The sequence below is a fragment of the Schistocerca cancellata genome, chromosome 2 (genome assembly GCF_023864275.1).
Source record: "Schistocerca cancellata isolate TAMUIC-IGC-003103 chromosome 2, iqSchCanc2.1, whole genome shotgun sequence".
NCBI lineage: Eukaryota > Metazoa > Arthropoda > Insecta > Orthoptera > Acrididae > Schistocerca > Schistocerca cancellata.
Window position 1 is genome coordinate 462,200,920 of NC_064627.1, and position 19,667 is coordinate 462,220,586.

Genomic DNA, 19,667 nt, shown 5'->3' on the forward strand with positions numbered 1-19,667 from the left:
AACTGGTCTAATTTACTTTCACTTTAAAACAAAAGCCTAAATATTACATGGATTTGTACCCTGACGAAACGCCAGTGCCAGTGACGCTGTGATACGGCATAGTCCTTCCTTCCCTGCTAGTTCCCTGGCATGCCCATACATTTCAGCAAGCAGACATCAGCACGCTCACGTTGTAAACAGCAGCGAGCCGTGCAAGGGCCTTGCCCATAACACTGTCAATGGTGCTTTGCGACCGAATCGTTCATCAAATGTTTGAATCACAGCTTCAAAGTCTAGGTGTCTTGCCAAATTATATTCAGTTGCCAAGGTCCCCGAAATTGTGAGACGTTGTTGATGCATAGTTGATCTGAGACAGTTTTTAACGCGAGCCAGAGAGCTGCGTAACATTTCTGCTTGAGTTAAAATCGCTGGAAGGGTGTAAAGCGAAACTACACATATATACAGAAATAAGCTTTAAAATTTAAACTCATGAATCTTCTTCTGGATGTCTAATGATTCCAAATTAATGTATTCAACGTTTTAACTTCAAATCGTTTCCAAATATTCAGTTTCTTCTTCTAAATCTGTTGTGACACAATTACAGTATTCATTGATAAATAACTAGCATGCCACAGTAATCTGATTATCGGTCATCTTTGAGTATTTCCATAAAACCCAATGTTCCATCTAAAATATTCACAGTTTCATATCGGATTATCAAGTTACACAATAGATTGTCAATAATAACATGAAATACATTTATCTTGAATAAATCTTTTGAATTCACATCTGTCACATCACTTCTGGTTTCATCATGAAATGATTTCCTCTCCTTAGTGTGCAGCTCCGGAAATTCAGGATCGATATTACTTACACTGGGAACAACTTTAGATCAGAGAGAATGGCATCTCAATTTTCGCAAAGATATTTCAGGTCATTTAATAAGCTCTCAAAATGTCCTACCTCAACATCAGTTATAGTATTTCGAGATTGTGGCAATTTGCTTCAGTAGTCAATTGTTACTAACAACTTTAACTACATTTATGCCACGGTTAAATATTTGAATGATCTCACACAACCAAAACACTCCGTACCACAGAATGTGTTTCTGCTCACAAAATTAACTTACTGATAGTTTCAACAGCAATGACAATCTCATCCGTGAGCTGAAATTGGTAAAGTGGCGTCAAACCGAGTACTCCAGCAGGTATCAGACATGAAATACAAAGAACTTCCAACATACTGTTTCAGAATTTCCGATCGCTGTGAACGACTAGTGAACAGCTTGCAAAGAAGTTGAATGACTCCGAAAAAAGTATCTGCTTCATGACAAGTCTCAGCTACATGTACCCCACATAAGGCACTGACAAACACACAGCGAAAACTTTGCAAGAGGATTTCACGAAGAAAGTGTGCCTGACGTTATTTATAAGACCCTCTAATATTACTTCCGTTATCATTTATAGGAACTGAGTGTTTCATAGATGTTGATCGAATAGAATTTGCTCGAGTATCATGTCGTTTTTGGAAACTCAGAATCTACTATGTAGGAATCAACATGGATTCCGGAAACAGCGATCGTGTGAGACCCAACTCGCTTTATTTGTTCATGAGACCCAGAAAATATTAGATACAGGCTCCCAGGTAGATGCTATTTTTCTTGACTTCCGGAAGGCGTTCGATAAAGTTCCGCACTGTCGCCTGATAAACAAAGTAAGAGCCTACGGAATATCAGACCAGCTGTGTGGCTGGATTGAAGAGTTTTTAGCAGACAGAACACAGCATGTTGTTATCAACGGAGAGACGTCTACAGACATTAAAGTAACCTCTGGCGTGCCACAGGGGAGTGTTATGGGACCATTGCTTTTCACAATATATATAAATGACCTAGTAGATAGTGTCGGAAGTTCCATGCGGCTTTTCGCGGATGATGCTGTAGTATACAGAGAAGTTGCAGCATTAGAAAATTGTAGCGAAATGCAGGAAGATCTGCAGCGGATAGGCACTTGGTGCAGGGAGTGGCAACTGACCCTTAACATAGACAAATGTAATGTATTGCGAATACATAGAAAGAAGGATCCTTTATTGTATGATTATATGATAGCGGAACAAACACTGGTAGCAGTTACTTCTGTAAAATATCTGGGAGTATGCGTGCGGAACGATTTGAAGTGGAATGATCATATAAAATTAATTGTTGGTAAGGCGGGTACCAGGTTGAGATTCATTGGGAGAGTCCTTAGAAAATGTAGTCCATCAACAAAGGAGGTGGCTTACAAAACACTCGTTCGACCTATACTTGAGTATTGCTCATCAGTGTGGGATCCGTACCAGGTCGGGTTGACGGAGGAGATAGAGAAGATCCAAAGAAGAGCGGCGCGTTTCGTCACAGGGTTATTTGGTAACCGTGATAGCGTTACGGAGATGTTTAACAAACTCAAGTGGCAGACTCTGCAAGAGAGGCGCTCTGCATCGCGGTGTAGCTTGCTCGCCAGGTTTCGAGAGGGTGCGTTTCTGGATGAGGTATCGAATATATTGCTTCCCCCTACTTATACCTCCCGAGGAGATCACGAATGTAAAATTAGAGAGATTAGAGCGCGCACAGAGGCTTTCAGACAGTCGTTCTTCCCGCGAACCATACGCGAGTGGAACAGGAAAGGGAGGTAATGACAGTGGCACGTAAAGTGCCCTCCGCCACACACCGTTAGGTGGCTTGCGGAGTATAAATGTAGATGTAGATGTAGAATTAAATGTGCAATAGCAACACTCGTTTTCAGGTTAAAATTTACGAATTCCAAAAACCGTTCATTTGTTTCATATTTATCAATTTCCTTCTTGAAGGAAATATAACGTAGGATTTTTATTTATTTTTATTTATTTATTTGGTCCTGTTGATTACATATTGTACAACCAGTGTACCAAGCAATGTAGAACAATTCAATTGATACAATACAGTAGTAAATGAACATTTATACATCGCATTTCACAGACATTTGTTTATTTACCAAGAACAATTACTTGCATGCAGTATTAAAGCCTGCATTATGCCAAAATCAGTTCACGTGACTGTTTATAATAGCAGAATAAGTGATAGTGCATATTTTTATGCTACTGACATATATAATCAGGTAAATTTGCTTCATGGTCATGATTTGGATTAAATACAAATTTTAACTGCTTTCCTTAAGAAGAGGTTTGAGTGAATGCTCAAGAGTTTGAGATACAAGGGAGTTCACATTTTCTCGTAATGACATAGATAAATTTACCTTTTATCACCACAATTTCAATTAAACTAAAAGTAACAGCATCACACTTTATCTTTAAGGGAGTGCTTTTCTTAGGCAGGATAAACGTTGTTTGTTCAGTACGATTGGAATCGGGAGTTGCATCAAGAATAATTGAATACGTGTAATGTCGGTCTCTGACCTTGCTAATGTGTTTTGCAAGAAGTGGTTCATAGTGACTCAAGAGCTGTAATATTCCGAATAACTTCCCATTATTTAGATCTCCAATTTTCTGAACTGAACCTCTGAAGGCAAATCCTCTTTGGTCAAGAAATAATGTCACATCAAGTAACAAGAGAGTTTCCGTGTAAGTTGGATATTCTACGAACGAACAAATAAGAACAATAGTTATTTACATTCGAGCATCAGACTGGCCAACTTGCCTCTTGCATGTCATTTTATTTCTTCACTTTCACGTTTCTTCCAGAACAACTATATACAAATAGAAATATTTTATGTTGTCTTTACTCTTGAATGCGAAATATTTTCTGTATACTCATTTTTCGTGTAACATCACCTTGCGATGGAATCAGAAGTACCTTATCTTTGAATGTTATTGACAAACCTACCAAATTATAACGGCGTTTCACAGCTCTTGGCGTGTACATTTGTCGGGGAAATGTCTAGGTAGGATTTTCAACAACATTTAAAGAAAGTACACGTTCGACTCCATCTCTCAAGGAGGTTTTACCGTACGATATCTACAGAAAATACTGTGCATTCGAGGTTAAACACGAAATAGAACTGTATGCTATTGTCAAGTAAGACATAAACCGAAGGATTGAAGAGGAAAGGACGAACTAGAATGGTTTTGCTGGTGCTGGCATAATGTAATTTCATTTATTGTGTGATACAAAATTTGTTTGACCATAGCAGTCTGATATTCGCCAACTTATCACCCAGGAGGATCCGAACCTTGAGAGACTTGCCCCCCTCTCCATGAGGTTTTGGACCTGGGGATTTTGCCCCCTGCTCCACCCTCTCGCTGGGCCAGCCGATCTGTTGTTGCAAGGCGAGTGAATGAAAGTAGAAATGTACCAATTACTCCAGACATTATGTTGCTAGCAGTAATAGGCCCATATAATTCAAGTTACAGAAAATTTGTATCTTTTCCAGAATAAGTAAGATGCTACAGACAAGCATGTGTCTAGTTCCTGCATAGAAAATGATTGATGTTATGAAGTTTGTTTTCACAAGAAATTAATTTATTTACTTCATTTCGGTGTAAGAATTAAATATAGTTCCCTGAAACCCTGTTTATGAAAGAAAATTAATTTTTGACTTGGTGTTTCGCTTCTAGGTAGTTTTGGGTGCTACATAACTAGAAATAGATACAGTCTCTGTTCGAGCAGCCATTGTGCACCACTACCGCTGTTACCTCGGGGAAAAGGTGTAAATTTTGCTCATCCACGCTTTTCCACTTTTCATGTAACTTTAATAAGTGAATTAAATAGTTACATGTTAATTCAATCTGATTTTCTTTCGTATTATTACAAAATATTATGAGCTTGATTACTGATAATACGACAAACTCATTCTGCGATAGCTGTAGCATACAAATCACACATCGTCTTGCGTAAATACAAATAATTTGTTGTAAGATCGTTGATTCTTGTTATGAGTTTCAATGTATCAATGCCGCTGGGCTCGCACTGCTTGCTGCTAAGAAGGTGATTATTTTTGGAGATATGACTTGCATTACGCGCGAAACACCGCTATCTCGTTCGGGATGCTACGGCAGACACCCTCTCGAGCACCCCGAAGACTTCTTGAGCCCTCGGCTGTGATGGGTTTCAGGCTGTCAAAAGAACTATGGTGTGTGCATGCGCGGACGAGAGAAAGGCTGAGGCGTCTTCGAATGCACAAGGCCATCGTGTCCGTCGTTTCCGTAGTGTAGCGGTTATCACGTCTGCTTCACACGCAGAAGGTCCCCGGCTCGATCCCGGGCGGGAACAGTATTTTCCTGCCTATGTCGCGTTCTACTCCAGTAAGCCACGTCATGTGTGGATCTGCTGCATGTACCTTCGTTATGCAAGTGCCGCATTTATTGAATTTTTAAGTTACGATGGCAACCTTGTTACAAGTTCTCTGTGAAGTAAGTATCACAGCAGCAGTTTCCGTAGTGTAGCGGTTATCACGTCTGCCTAACACGCAGAAGGTCCCCGGTTCGATTTTGCAGGCTTGATCACTTAGATGTACACTCCTGGAAATGGAAAAAAGAACACATTGACACCGGTGTGTCAGACCCACCATACTTGCTCGGGACACTGCGAGAGGGCTGTACAAGCAATGATCACACGCACGGCACAGCGGACACACCAGGAACCGCGGTGTTGGCCGTCGAATGGCGCTAGCTGCGCAGCATTTCTGCACCGCCGCTGTCAGTGTCAGCCAGTTTGCCGTGGCATACGGAGCTCCATCGCAGTCTTTAACACTGGTAGCATGCCGCGACAGCGTGGACGTGAACCGTATGTGCAGTTGACGGACTTTGAGCGAGGGCGTATAGTGGCCATGCGGGAGGCCGGGTGGACGTACCGCCGAATTTCTCAACAGGTGGGGCGTGAGGTCTCCACAGTACATCGATGTTGTCGCCAGTGGTCGGCGGAAGGTGCACGTGCCCGTCGACCTGGGACCGGACCGCAGCGACGCACGGATGCACGCCAAGACCATAGGATCCTACGCAGTGCCGTAGGGGACCGCACCGCCACATCCCAGCAAATTAGGGACACTGTTGCTCCTGGGGAATCAGCGAGGACCATTCGCAACCGTCTCCATGAAGCTGGGCTACGGTCCCGCACACCGTTAGGCCGTCTTCCGCTCACGCCCCAACATCGTGCAGCCCGCCTCCAGTGGTGTCGCGACAGGCGTGAATGGAGGGACGAATGGAGACGTGTCGTCTTCAGCGATGAGAGTCGCTTCTGCCTTGGTGCCAATGATGGTCGTATGCGTGTTTGGCGCCGTGCAGGTGAGCGCCACAATCAGGACTGCATACGACCGAGGCACACAGGGCCAACACCCGGCATCATGGTGTGGGGAGCGATCTCCTACACTGGCCGTACACCACTGGTGATCGTCGAGGGGACACTGAATAGTGCACGGTACATCCAAACCGTCATCGAACCCATCGTTCTACCATTCCTAGACCGGCAAGGGAACTTGCTGTTCCAACAGGACAATGCACGTCCGCATGTATCCCGTGCCACCCAACGTGCTCTAGAAGGTGTAAGTCAACTACCCTGGCCAGCAAGATCTCCGGATCTGTCCCCCATTGAGCATGTTTGGGACTGGATGAAGCGTCGTCTCACGCGGTCTGCACGTCCAGCACGAACGCTGGTCCAACTGAGGCGCCAGGTGGAAATGGCATGGCAAGCCGTTCCACAGGACTACATCCAGCATCTCTACGATCGTCTCCATGGGAGAATAGCAGCCTGCATTGCTGCGAAAGGTGGACATACACTGTACTAGTGCCGACATTGTGCATGCTCTGTTGCCTGTGTCTATGTGCCTGTGGTTCTGTCAGTGTGATCATGTGATGTATCTGACCCCAGGAATGTGTCAATAAAGTTTCCCCTTCCTGGGACAATGAATTCACGGTGTTCTTATTTCAATTTCCAGGAGTGTATTTTTTTTCTATAAATGTGGTGTCTGTTCTTTCAGATATGCCCAGAAGGACCGACACCACATATACGTAATTCAGGCAAGGGCAGCCAATGATCTCTTGAGCGCAGGTGCACACGAGGCTCGAACTCTTACGGAAATCGGCGAAATGCTGCGAGGAACGAGGATAATGGGCGAAAGGCATTACGTTAGTAGTATGTGATAAGCTGAGAATTTGGGTCTGATGGGATAGCGCTAGGACTGACTGTCCGTGCATATGCAATGAGCACTGTGTCTGAATGGCGCCGTGGTTAGCTCATCTGCCCAGAAAGTGAGTGACCTGGATGCGAATCCCGGTCCAGCACAAATTGTCAACTTCCCCTCATTGATTTACATGAATGCCTGCTTGCAGCCAGTGTTTGTAATTCCTCTGAGTCTCAATGTTTTTCTGTTTTTTGGAATAAACATGACTGTGGCAGAATTACTCGTTACTGAATTAAGTATGATTTCGCGAAAAAATTGATGCTCACGGACACCTCTTCTCAGAAGAAGTAGATCTGCTCGATTAGATTAGATTAGTACTTGTTCCATAGCTCATGAATACGACACTTCGTAATGATGTGGAACGTGTCAGGTTAATAAAAGGTGTCTATACAAGATATTACATTAGACAAAATATGACATGACACTCAATAATTTTTTTATTTTTTTTATTTTTTATTTATTTATTTATTTATTTGAGGTTGGGAAATTACCCACTCACTATATCCAAAAATTCATCTAATGAGTAGAAGGAGTCGCCATTAAGAAATTCTTTTAATTTCCTTTTAAATGCTATATGGCTATCTGTCAGACTTTTGATGCTATTAGGTAAGTGACCAAAGATTTTTGTGGCAGCATAATTTACCCCCTTCTGAGTCAACGTTAGATTTAACCTTGAGTAGTGAAGATCATCCTTTCTCCTAGTGTTGTAGCCATGTACACTGCTATTACTTTTGAATTCGTTCGGATTGTTAATAACAAATTTCATAAGAGAATATATATATATTGTGAGGCTACAGTGAAGATTTCTAGCTCTTTAAATAAGTGTCTGCAGGATGATCTTGGATGAGCTCCACCAATTATTCTGATTACACGCTTTTGTGCAATGAACACTCTTTTACTCAATGATGAGTTACACAAGAATATGATGCCACACGAAAGCATAGAATGAAAATAGGCGTGGTAAGCTAATTTACTCAGATGTATATCGCCAAAATTTGCAATGATCCTAATAGCATAAGTAGCTGAACTCAAACGTTTCAGCAGATCCTCAGTGTGTTTTTTCCAGTTCAACCCATCATCAATGCATACACATAGAAATTTAGAATATTCTACCTTAGCTACCGATTTCTGATCGAAGTCTATTTTATTAATGGCGTCATTCCATTTACTGTGTGGAACTGCATATACTGTGTTTTGTTAAAGTTTAATGAGAGCCCATTTGCAGAGAACCACTTAATGATTTTCTGAAAAACATCGTTTACAATTTCACCAGTTAATTCTTGTCTGTCGGGTGTGATAGCTATACTTGTATCATCGGCAAAAAGTACCAGCTTTGCATCTTCGTGAATATAGAATGGCAAGTCATTAATATATATTAAGAACAGCAGAGGACCCAAGACCGAACCTTGCGCCACCCCATTCTTGAATGTTCCCCAGTTTGAGAAATCACCAGTTTTTTGCACTTCTAACGAAATATGGTAAAGTTGCATAATGCGCTTTGTTTATGGAAAGTTGGCTGAAATCCGTGAGGTCATGTCAGTGGGAATCCGGTTTGATGCTCTGTTTGGCACAACAAGTAATAAGGAGAAAAATAGTGACCGTGCTCTTGTGGATGTGGAAGAGAGTCGGCAGAGTGAGATGGACCCTGGGAAAAGAAAATACGAGACCCAAAATATGTTCGAAGAGTCCGCAGGGCGTAGCCGAGCGGTCAGGGGCGCCTCGTAACGGTTCGCGCGGCTCCCCTTGTCGGAGGTTCGAGTCCTTCCTCGTGCGTAAGTGTGTGTGTGTTGTCCTTAGTGTAAGTTAGTTTAAGTTAGATTACGTAGTGTGTAGTGTGTAAGGAACCGATGACCTCAGCAGTTTGGTCCCATAAGACCTTACCACAATTTTCCAATGTTCGAATACAACTGTGCAAGGTAAACGAAACGGAGGTGTAACGGGTGTAGTGTAACAGAACGTTATGGGTCAAGACCTATTCCGCTATATAAAGCATTGTCGAGTCAACTAAAGATGTTCACCGTGTTTAAGTAAATATCGATAGACCTACTGTACGTGCCGTATCTGTTCCTTCAGAGAGGGCGTACGAGGAAAGCTGTAGCAGCCAGGAGAATGCTGACTGCATGCTGGACGTCTGGTATGTAGTCCATGGACCAGAAGACGCGCACGGAATAAATGGGATTATGGAATCTCTTAGAAGAAAAACAAACGATGTTCTTTATTGTAATGTAAGAAGCTTTTGTATTACTGTTAGTTCGGCGGCGCTCTTGTTTGAGTTCTCATAGAGAAAGTATGTATTAGTGTCACGTTAATGCGATGACTTGTAAATGCAGTTATGCAATTAACATCTGGAAAGTTGAAAGTGAAAATACGTGTTCAGTCGTCATTTGATAATTGGTAAACGTCGTTAGCCACAAAGCTTTAGCAATGTCCTGCAGCAGAGAAGATGCTTTGGAGAAGCATGGCACAGCTTAGCTGGTCCACAAAATTCTTCCCGGCTACCGGAATTACATACAAGCCAGATTCATCAAAAAATAGGTAATCCTTTAACAGAACATTGTGACGCACGGTATAGGATGCAAGTGAAATAGTACCGGGCGATACCAAACTATACTGAACCAACTAACACATCCAAAATCCAAATGAATATTTTATTTTTTGGCCGTAAAGGCGTGTATCAAACATTTTTGAAGATGAAAAACTGGCTAGGAGGGGAAGTGGTAGCCAAAAAAAATGGTTCAAATGGCTCTGAGCACTATGGGACTCAACATCTTAGGTCATAAGTCCCCTAGAACTTAGAACTACTTAAACCTAACTAACCTAAGGACAGCACACACACCCATGCCCGAGGCAGGATTCGAACCTGCGACCGTAGCAGTCCCGCGGTTCCGGACTGCAGCGCCAGAACCGCTAGACCACCGCGGCCGGCCGAGTGGTAGCCCCAAGAAGCATTTCTTCGTATATGTAAAAAAGATTCTGGAACAGAAAACCTATCTGGTCCTCTTTCACTCTTTGCTCGTGGAAATGAGCTTACGGCGTTGTGGGCTGGGAGTCCCCCATGCGGGGAAGTTCGGCCGCCGAGGGCGAGTACTTACTGCATTCGACTCCATATTGGGCGACTTGTGCGTCGGAGATGCGGATGATATGATGATGAGGGCAACACATCATCCAGTCTCTGGGCACAGAAAATCTCCTGCCCCAGCCGGAAATCAAACCCGGGCCCCTTGGCTAACGGGGGCGGACTCTTTGCTCGTGCCTTTCGCAGATTCAAAAGTTCCCCTTCTCATTTCTCGATTTCATAAAATGCAGATGCATTGTCACTTACTGACGCAGGGACGTGGGAAAATAATTTCATATTTGCACCAAACTCTGTTCATTTCTGGCACACTGGATTCGCGTAGTATATAAAAATAACACAGAAAATCTTTCGTGGGTTGCAAGCGTGGAACGATGTGACGCCTGCTGTCCGTCCAATGCTGCCGATGCATCGAGGGAAGTCAGAACAGTGGTCACCTTGCAGGCAATCTTCATCCTGTCCATGTGGATACTAGTTTTGTCGCAAACAAGTGGAGTTGGACAAAAATATGGAAACACCGCGAAAAATGCACGATTGGCCCTAAGTGCAGATGCTACCCAAACTTGTGGGATGCGCTTTTGTATTTCACCACGAACGGCACCTGGCAAATGCCCTGAAAACGTTACAAGTGTTGTCCGTCGTGGTCAGAACAGTGTTCTGCGTAGTTGTGAGTGCGTTATGTCGAAGCTCAGTGGTTTCGAACAAGGGCAAATTGTTGGTGCTCATACGATAGGCGTTCCTGTAACCAGCGTAACAGAAGCGTTTGGTGTTCCAAAAGGCGTCGTATCAAAGATTTATACCGTATACAGGGAAAGCAGAACAACATCATCCGCTAATTCACAACACGACCAAAATGTGTTGAGTGATCGTGACAGATGATCATTGCAGTGGACTGTGGCGAAAAATAATGCTACAATGCTGATGAGGTAGACAAAATGTATACTATCAAATTACATGACAAAAGCAACAAAAGAGATAAAAAATGACATTAACAAGAGAACCAGAAAAATCAGATACGTTGCTTTACCTTATTATAGTGCCCTATCAGACTCAATAGCCGTTAATTTTGCTGAAACTAATGTACGAATTGGGTTCCGCACAAATAACGAGGTTGGGACAATAATCAGACACACAACCCACAAAACAAAACCATTTGGACAGTCAAGGATTTATAAAATAAGATGTGGTGAAAGTGCACATCCACGAAACTATAGCCATAACGTCATAGAGGAATTTTTGAAGATACTACACAATGTAGGTAAAGGCAGATTAACGGAAGCTCTAGAACAAATTGAAATTTGTAGCTCTTCCAAAGAACAACTACAATGCGTAGTCAGTGACCAAACAGACCTCAGAAATATAAATTTTATCGACTGTTTTAGACATTTACTATAATTTATTGTAAGTTCACACCTGTAATTGTGTGATGCATACGATCCACTCAGAATTGGAAGACATAAAATGTAATACTGACTAGTATCGCTGAATGGTCGTTCTTTGATGTGCAGTTGTGCATATTACGTTTTTATATCTGCCTGTACGTCAAAAATCTTGTAAATGCTGTGCATAAATGTCAAAGAACTACAAAACTGGCTGTATTTTCCGTTAATCGCTCTGTTAATCGTTCTCATTACATTGTATTATGTTTTTTTAGATGTTTGAGAATGGCCTAACGTCAAAATTGCAATGGCAAAACAAAATTGAATCGGCTGACAGCAAGATGAATCCGTTAAAAAGTTTGTAGAAGTTGTGGACCCCCCCATACTACAAGAAAATAATTGAAAAATAACAGGTCGACAGCTGAAAAGTCACTGTAGGACTGAATGTCATACTCACGAGCCCTGTTAGCATCAAAACACCATGAAGGAAAGACTAAACCTAAAGCAGTTTTTAGGTTTTTTAGAATAATTGTAGACACATGATCAAACTGAGTGGAGCCCCGCATATATAGAGAAAGAAACGCAAATATTAAATTTAACCTATTCACAGACGAATTCACGTACCAGTACCCATTTGAAGCAGTATTTAAGAAAAAAAAGCTATAAATACTAATCCCCAGGCTTTCAAAATGAAACTCTATATCACAAAAGAGATAAAAATTTCATGTGAGACAAAAAATGTTACATATCACAAAGTAGTTCTGATGAACGTGCAGTAAGAGAACATTATTGATTACATTGTAAAATCATAAAAATAATTATAAAGTGCTCTAAAATCTTACACATTAAATCTTAAACAGACAACTCAAATAACAAAATAGACACCATATGGAGTGTCATCAAAGGAGTCCTCGGGAAAAAAGATGATAGTGTATCCAGCATAGAAATAAAAATATTGTGGTAATTTGACCAGGGAAACAGATGCAATTGCAAGTTCCCTTAATAAGCGTTTTCTAACAACTGTTGGATTATGCAAAATAAGTCAACAGAACCTAGCCTCTGTTATGTTCATTGAGGTAAAAAGGATCATCACTAAAATGAAAAATAAAATATCACCTGGCTCTGAAAATATTTCCACCAAGGTTGTCATAACTGGTGTGTTTGTTGTCCTTATCGCAAGTTAGTTTAAGTTAGATTATGTAGTGTGTAAGCCTAGGGACCAATGACCTCAGCAGTTTGGTCCCATAAGAACTTACTATAAATTTCTGAAAAAAAGGTATGCAGATATGAAATCACTATTCAAGAAAAAGGATAAAACTAAAGGTATTCAGATATGAAATCACTGTTCAAGAAAAAGGATACAAATTGTGCTTCAAACTGCTGCTCAATCTCCTTTTTAGCATGCTTCTCCAAAGTTCTCGAGAAATTTGTATGTAAGAGAAATGTGGAACACCTGAATATTCACAAGGCTCTTAACCATTGTCAATTCGGATACCAAACAGGCTTATCAACTGATAGTGCCATATTTTCTTTTACCAGTAATGTTTTAGAAGCACTGAACAATGGACTGGCTTCAGTTGGCACATTTTGTGATTTGACCAAATCCTTTGACTGTGTGAACCATGAAATCCTCCTTTCAAAAGCAATCTAACAGTTTAAGTGGCACAGTGGGAACATGGCTTAGATTGTACCTAAGTGATAAAAAGCAAAGGGTATTGCTGAATCATGGAGATGGCACAAAAGCTTCATCTGATGTGGAACAACAAGGATAGGAGTGCCACAAGACTCCGTGCTGGCTCCTTGCTCTTTCTTATTTTTATTAATTACCTTCCACTTTGTACAAAAGCTAGAGCTCAAAACAAATTTACTCTCTTTGTGCAGACGATACATCTCTTTTAGCTGAAAAAACACCAGACAATGACGTTGAAAAAAGAAAATGGCTCTCAGCACTATGGGACTTAACATCTGTGGTCATCAGTCCCCTAGAACTTAGAAGTACTTAAACCTAACTAACCTAAGGACATCACACACATCCATGCCCAAGGCAGGATTCGAACCTGCAACCGTAGCGGTTACGCAGTTCCAGCCTGAAGCGCCTAGAAAAAAGAAAGAAAGAAAAAAACACAGTACATTCATTTCTATGGGTCTCAGAAAGTTCAGAAGGATGTGAGTCCAAGCTGTAATGATCGTGATATACAAAGTTATTCTTCAAAATTTTTAGACCCCCACATCGACAATGAACTAAATTCATCTTTGCTATAATCTGGACTTCATAAAAATACTTAATTCAGCAACTTATGCTCTACATATTATAGCAGAAACTGCTAATACTGAAGCTGTTAAGGCTGTTTACTTTGGCTGTTTTCATTCATTGTTGCCCTGTGGTATAATATTTTGGGGTAACCAACCAATGGGAGATACAATATTTGTTACTCAGAAAAGAGCAATCTGAATTCTAAGCAGAGTTAACAGATATCATACATGCAGAAATCTTTTTAAAATACAGAAGATATTAACAATGACCTCACAATACATCCTATCCCTTATGTGCTTTTTAATTAACAACCTTCCCTTGCAAAAAGCACTAGTACATTTCATAACTACAATGAAACGCCGAAGAAACTGGTATAGGCATATGTATTTAAATACAGAGATATGTAAACAGGCAGAATACGGCACTGCGGTCTGTAATGCCTATATAAGACAACAAGTGTCTGGCACATCTGTTAGATCAGTTACTGCTGCTACAATGGCGTGTTATCAAGATTTAAGGGAGTTTGAACATGGTGTTATTGTCGGTGCATGATCAGTGGAACACAGCATATCCGAGGTAGTGATGAAGTGGGAATTTTTGCAAGTATAATATGAATACCAGGAATCCAGTAGAACATCAAATCTTCGACATCGCTGTGACCAGAAATAGATTCTGCAAGAATGGGACCAATGACAACTGAAGAGAATCATTCAACATGACAGAAGTACAACCCTTCCGCAAATTGCTGCAGATTTCAATGCTGGGCCATCAACAAGTGTCAGCCTGTGAACCATTCATCGAAATATCCTTGATATGGGCTTTTGGGGCCAAATGCCCACTCATGTACCCTTGATGACTGCATCAGACAAAGCTTTACACCTCACCTGGGCCTACTCATACTGACCCTGGACTGTTGATGACTGGAAACATGTTGCCAGTCGAACAAGTCTCGTTTCAAATTTTATTGAGTGGATGTACATGTACTGGCATGCAGACAACCTCATGAATCCATGGACCCTGCATGTCAGCAGGGGACTGTTCAAGCTGATGGAGGCTCTGCAATGTGAAGTTGGAGTTATATGGGACCCCTGATATCTCTGGATACAACTCTGACAGGTGACATGTACATAAGCATCCTGTCTGATCACCTGCACCATTCATGTCCATTGTGCATTCCAGCGGAACAATGTGACACCTCACACTTTCAGAATTGCTACAGAGTGGCACCAGAAACACCCTTCTGAGTTTAAGCACTTCTGCTGGCTGCCAAATTCCCCAGACATGAACATTATTGAGCCTGGGATGCCTTGTAATGTGCTGTTCAGAAGAGGTCTCCACTCCCTCGTACTTTTACAGATTTATGGACAGCCCTGCAGGGTTCATGGTGTCACTTCCCTCCAGCACTACTCCAGACATCAGTCAAATCCCTGCCATGTTGTGTTGTGGCACTTCTGCATGTTTGTGGGAGCCCTACATGATATTAGGCAGGTGTACCAGTTTCTTTGGCTCTTCAGTGTATGACACTAGATCAAAACACAACTTGCATGTTGACAGAAAAAACTTGAGTCTTAAGTTTAGTACAAAAGGGGGTACACTACTCAAGCACAAAGCTACTTAATGCTCTCCCATTGGACATAAAAAATCTTACCAGTGTAATGACACAGGTTAAAAGTAAATTAAATGATTATCTTCTGGAAAACTCTTTCCACTCTCTAAATGAACTCTTCAGTGTGAACATTTCTACACTGTAACTTAGATATGACACATTGTACTTGTAATATTTGCTATTACCACTTTATAACAGAACATGCCAAGCTACATTAGCATGGAAATTTTCACTCAGGCTAATGATGCACATCAGTTCTATCAAACTTGTAATTTGTAACGTGCAATAATTGTAATTTATTATTTGATTGGTTTATACCTCCCTTAACTGTAGGAAATGCCTAAGTCTGTAATTATTAGCATGTTTTGTTTCTATACACATATTATAATTTGTGTTTATTGGCATCTGTAAGTACTGTTTTCATATATAAGTATGACTCGTTCCATATCTGTGCAACTCTCTTGTATACTGGATCAACAGAACATGAATAAATAAATTAATAATCAGCGAACTGCAGGGTGAGCTGGAATTCCAAAACTGCTCATCTATGATCCAAATACCTGTAACAGGAAATGTGATTCCAAAGCCATAAAACCTCGACTATGGAAATGAGCATTTGGCGTCATTGGCCAGGAGGCCTCTCACGGGGCAGGTCTGGCCACCTTGGTGCAGGTCTTATTACACTCAACGCCACATTGGGTGACCTGCACACCAGATGGTGATGAAATGATGATGAAGACAACACAACACCCAGTCCACGAGCGGAGAAAATCCCCGACCCAGCCAGGAATCGAACCCGAGCCCCTTACGACGGCAGTCCGTCGTGCTGACCTTTCATCTATTGGGGCAGACACCTTGACTATGAAGTACTGGAAGACAGTCATTTGCTCAGTTGAGTCTTGCTTTTTACTCTTTCCAACTTCTGGCTGAGTTTACATCCCAAGAGAGAGCCCTGTCATTACTCTGCAAAGCTGCATCCCTGCCAAGGGTCATATGACCATTATGGCTGATCAGGTCAATCCCTTGGTAAAATGTTTGTACCTCAATGCTGATGCTTTTTTCCCAAGATGACAGGGCCCCTGTTCACACAGCTTGCATCATCCAGGACTAGTTTTACTGGCACAAGGATGAATTCTCACATTTCTCCTGGCCACCATAGTCATCAGATCTGAATATTATTGAGCCTTTGCCGTCTACTTTGGAGAGATGGGTGCATGATTGCTGTCCATCTCCATCATCATTACCCAATATTGCCATTATTTTGCAAGAAGAATGGTATAAGATTCTCTTGAAAACCACATAGGGCCTGTATTTATACCTTCAGAGATAAGTGAAAGCTATTTTGAATGCAAATGGTTTCCTATACTGTATTTCGCATGGCAATGTGTTGTGTTTTTATTGTTTCCATATTTTTGTCCAACCCCTGTAGGTGACATGGCTGTACAAACAAGCACAGGTAAGTAAACATTGTGCCTGTCAGTCAGACTTCATTGCATGAGCATTAGCTGAGATCTTGCATGGCACTGAGTATGGTCCTCCTGATCCCATTGCAGAGACAACAGTCCAGATGACTGACTGATCTGACCTTCTAACATTAGGGGGTATGGTTTTGCAATGCTGGTGCTGTGAACAGTTGAAAGCATTATTTTTCCCCCTTTGAGGGCATGCAGCTCTACTGTATAGCTTAATGACCATGACATCCTCTAGTGTAAAACATTCCTGAGATAAAATAGTCCCACATTTGTATCTCTAGGCAGGGGCTACTCAGAAGGGTTTTGTCTTCAGAAAAAACAAAACTGGCACTCTAAAAGTCATTGCCTGGCACGTTATATCCTTGATTGGATGAATAGGTTAGAGAATTTAAAATGAAAAATGGATTGCTTGAAGTTATATGGAAATTAATGATGTATAGTGGCAGGAAGAACAGGACTTTTGGTCAGATCAGTATGGGGTTATCAGCACAAAATTAAATAGGGATTAATGCAGTAGTAGGCCTAAAAGATAATAAAGTGGGAATGCAGGTAAGATGCTATGAATAGCATTGTGAATGCATTGTCACAGCCAAGAATGCCATCAAACCAACACCCACCACATTAGTACAAGTTCACATGCCCACTAGCTCCACAGAAGATATTGAAAGAACGTATTATGAGGTAAAGGAAATCATCCAGATAGAAAAAAATTCCGCATATCTTCTGTTGATCTCAGCATATTTCAATACATTTGGAAAGCATATCTGTTCAAAAGATTGATTTATGGTAATTGACAGTGGTTGAGAAACAATATATACACACTTAATTACTGATGTCATTATTTCATTCCACCCATGTGAGGTTTTGTTTTTAGAGACAATATTTACTTTTTCACATCCCTTTGGGTGATTTTTTTTTTTTTTTTCAAATTATTTAAAAGATATGTTCTGGCCATTTTCCAAACTTGTGATGCCTTGATAGAATGTCATATCCACACCTCATCTTACTACATTTAGGAATAATTCATTGAAACAACTTGACATTTGAACAGGGTTTATTATAATTTCATTTTCACGTCTAATTTTCAAAATCTCATGACTTTTTACTTTGGCTCCTAATTCAGACTGAACAACTGACCACACTGCTTTTGTCTCATTTCTGTTTTCTCATTATGAATTTATTATTTGCCATTTTTAGCTGCTACTATAACTGTCCTAAATACAGCTTTATACTGTTTGACATAAGTAACAAAATCCAGATTTCTGTTTGATTTTAACTCATTGTGGAGCTCTCTCTTTCTGGCACTAGAAATTGTTATTTCTGTTGCAATCCATTAAATATCTCTAAGAAGCGATTTAAGAATTTGTCATAGTTTATTGAGCTTGAACTATTGTGGTCTACAGGCCAGCTTATTATATTTAATTTACTGTGGAATAAATCCATTTTACTTTTACTGAGATCCCTTTTTATATACACTTCTGGAGGCTTTAGGTTATTTGCTTTTGGGAGCTCAATAAACAGAGCTGAGTGATCTGAAATATCCAAGTCTATTCAAATCTGTAGTTGGTAATAATATTATCAATGCAAGTCACTGACTGCTGTTTTCCCTAGTGCCTTCAGAAAAGTTTAGCTTGAAACCAGATTTCTGAATTAAGTCACGAAATTTTGTCGAATCATTGCTTTCAATTAAGACATTTAAGTTGAAGTCTGCTGCTATAACAACTTTTTTAATTATAATGGGTGGCTGGAATTCAATGATAGAAGAGGAAAAGAACAAAAAGTAGTAGGAGAATGTGTACTGGAGGAAAGGAATGGAAGAGGAAGCCACCAATAGAATTTTGCACAGAACATAGTTCAATTACTGCTGACACTTGGTTAGAAATGAAAGAATCCTGTGAAGGTAAAAGTGATCAGAGGAACTGGAAGATTTCGAACTGATTATATAATTGTAATATAGAGCTTTTGAAATCAGATTTCAAACTGTAATATGTTTCCTGGATTCTGAACATAGTTTTTTGGTTATCAATCACATATTAAAACTGAAGAAATTACAAAAAAAGGTATAATTTTGTAGAGAGCACCTGGATAAACTGAAAGAACCAGAGGCTGTTGAGAGCTTCAGAGAGAGCATTAGGTAGAACTGGACTGAAACAGAGGGAAGCAGTACAATAGTTGGCAAATGGGTAGTAGTGAGAAATTAAATAGTAAAAGCAGCAGAGGACCACATAGGTAAAAGGCCAAGATCTGCTAGAAATCCTTGGATAACACAGGAAATATTGAATTTTATTGATGGAAGGAGAAAATATAAACATGCAGCAGAAAAAGCAGGCAAATGTGATTGCATACATGTAAAAAAAAATGAAATTGTCAGGATATTCAAAATGGCTAAGCAGGGGAAAGATAGAGACCTCTGGAGCAAAGATAAGCACCTTCAAGAATATGGAAAGTTCAGTAACAGTCAAAGAGGAAAAAGTTGAAAGCTGAAAGGAACACATAGAGGATTCATATATTGGAAATTAACCTGAGGACAGTGCTATAGAATGAGAAGAGGAAGTAGGTGAGCATAAGATGGGAGTGCTGAGTGAAGAACTTGACAAAGCACTGAAAAGGCCTAAGTATAAACAAGCACCTGGAGTAAACAATGTAGCCTCAGATCCGTCGGAGAGCCAGCCATGAAAATGCTGAACAAAATGTGTTTCACAGGGAAGATATCCTCAGACTTCACAAAGAATGTAATAATTCCAATTCAAATTTAATAC

The 19,667-nt window shown here is 40.7% G+C and overlaps 1 protein-coding gene and 1 non-coding gene across 2 annotated transcripts in view; both read left to right on the forward strand.

Moving 5' to 3' along the window:
* LOC126155143 (proto-oncogene tyrosine-protein kinase receptor Ret-like) overlaps positions 1-19,667 on the forward strand; it is a 137,821-nt gene that overhangs the window by 88,203 nt on the left and 29,951 nt on the right. The gene's annotated exons all lie outside the window — the stretch shown is intronic.
* Positions 5,146-5,218, forward strand: Trnav-cac (transfer RNA valine (anticodon CAC)). The gene has a single exon. It is a non-coding gene; the product is annotated as a tRNA-Val (tRNA).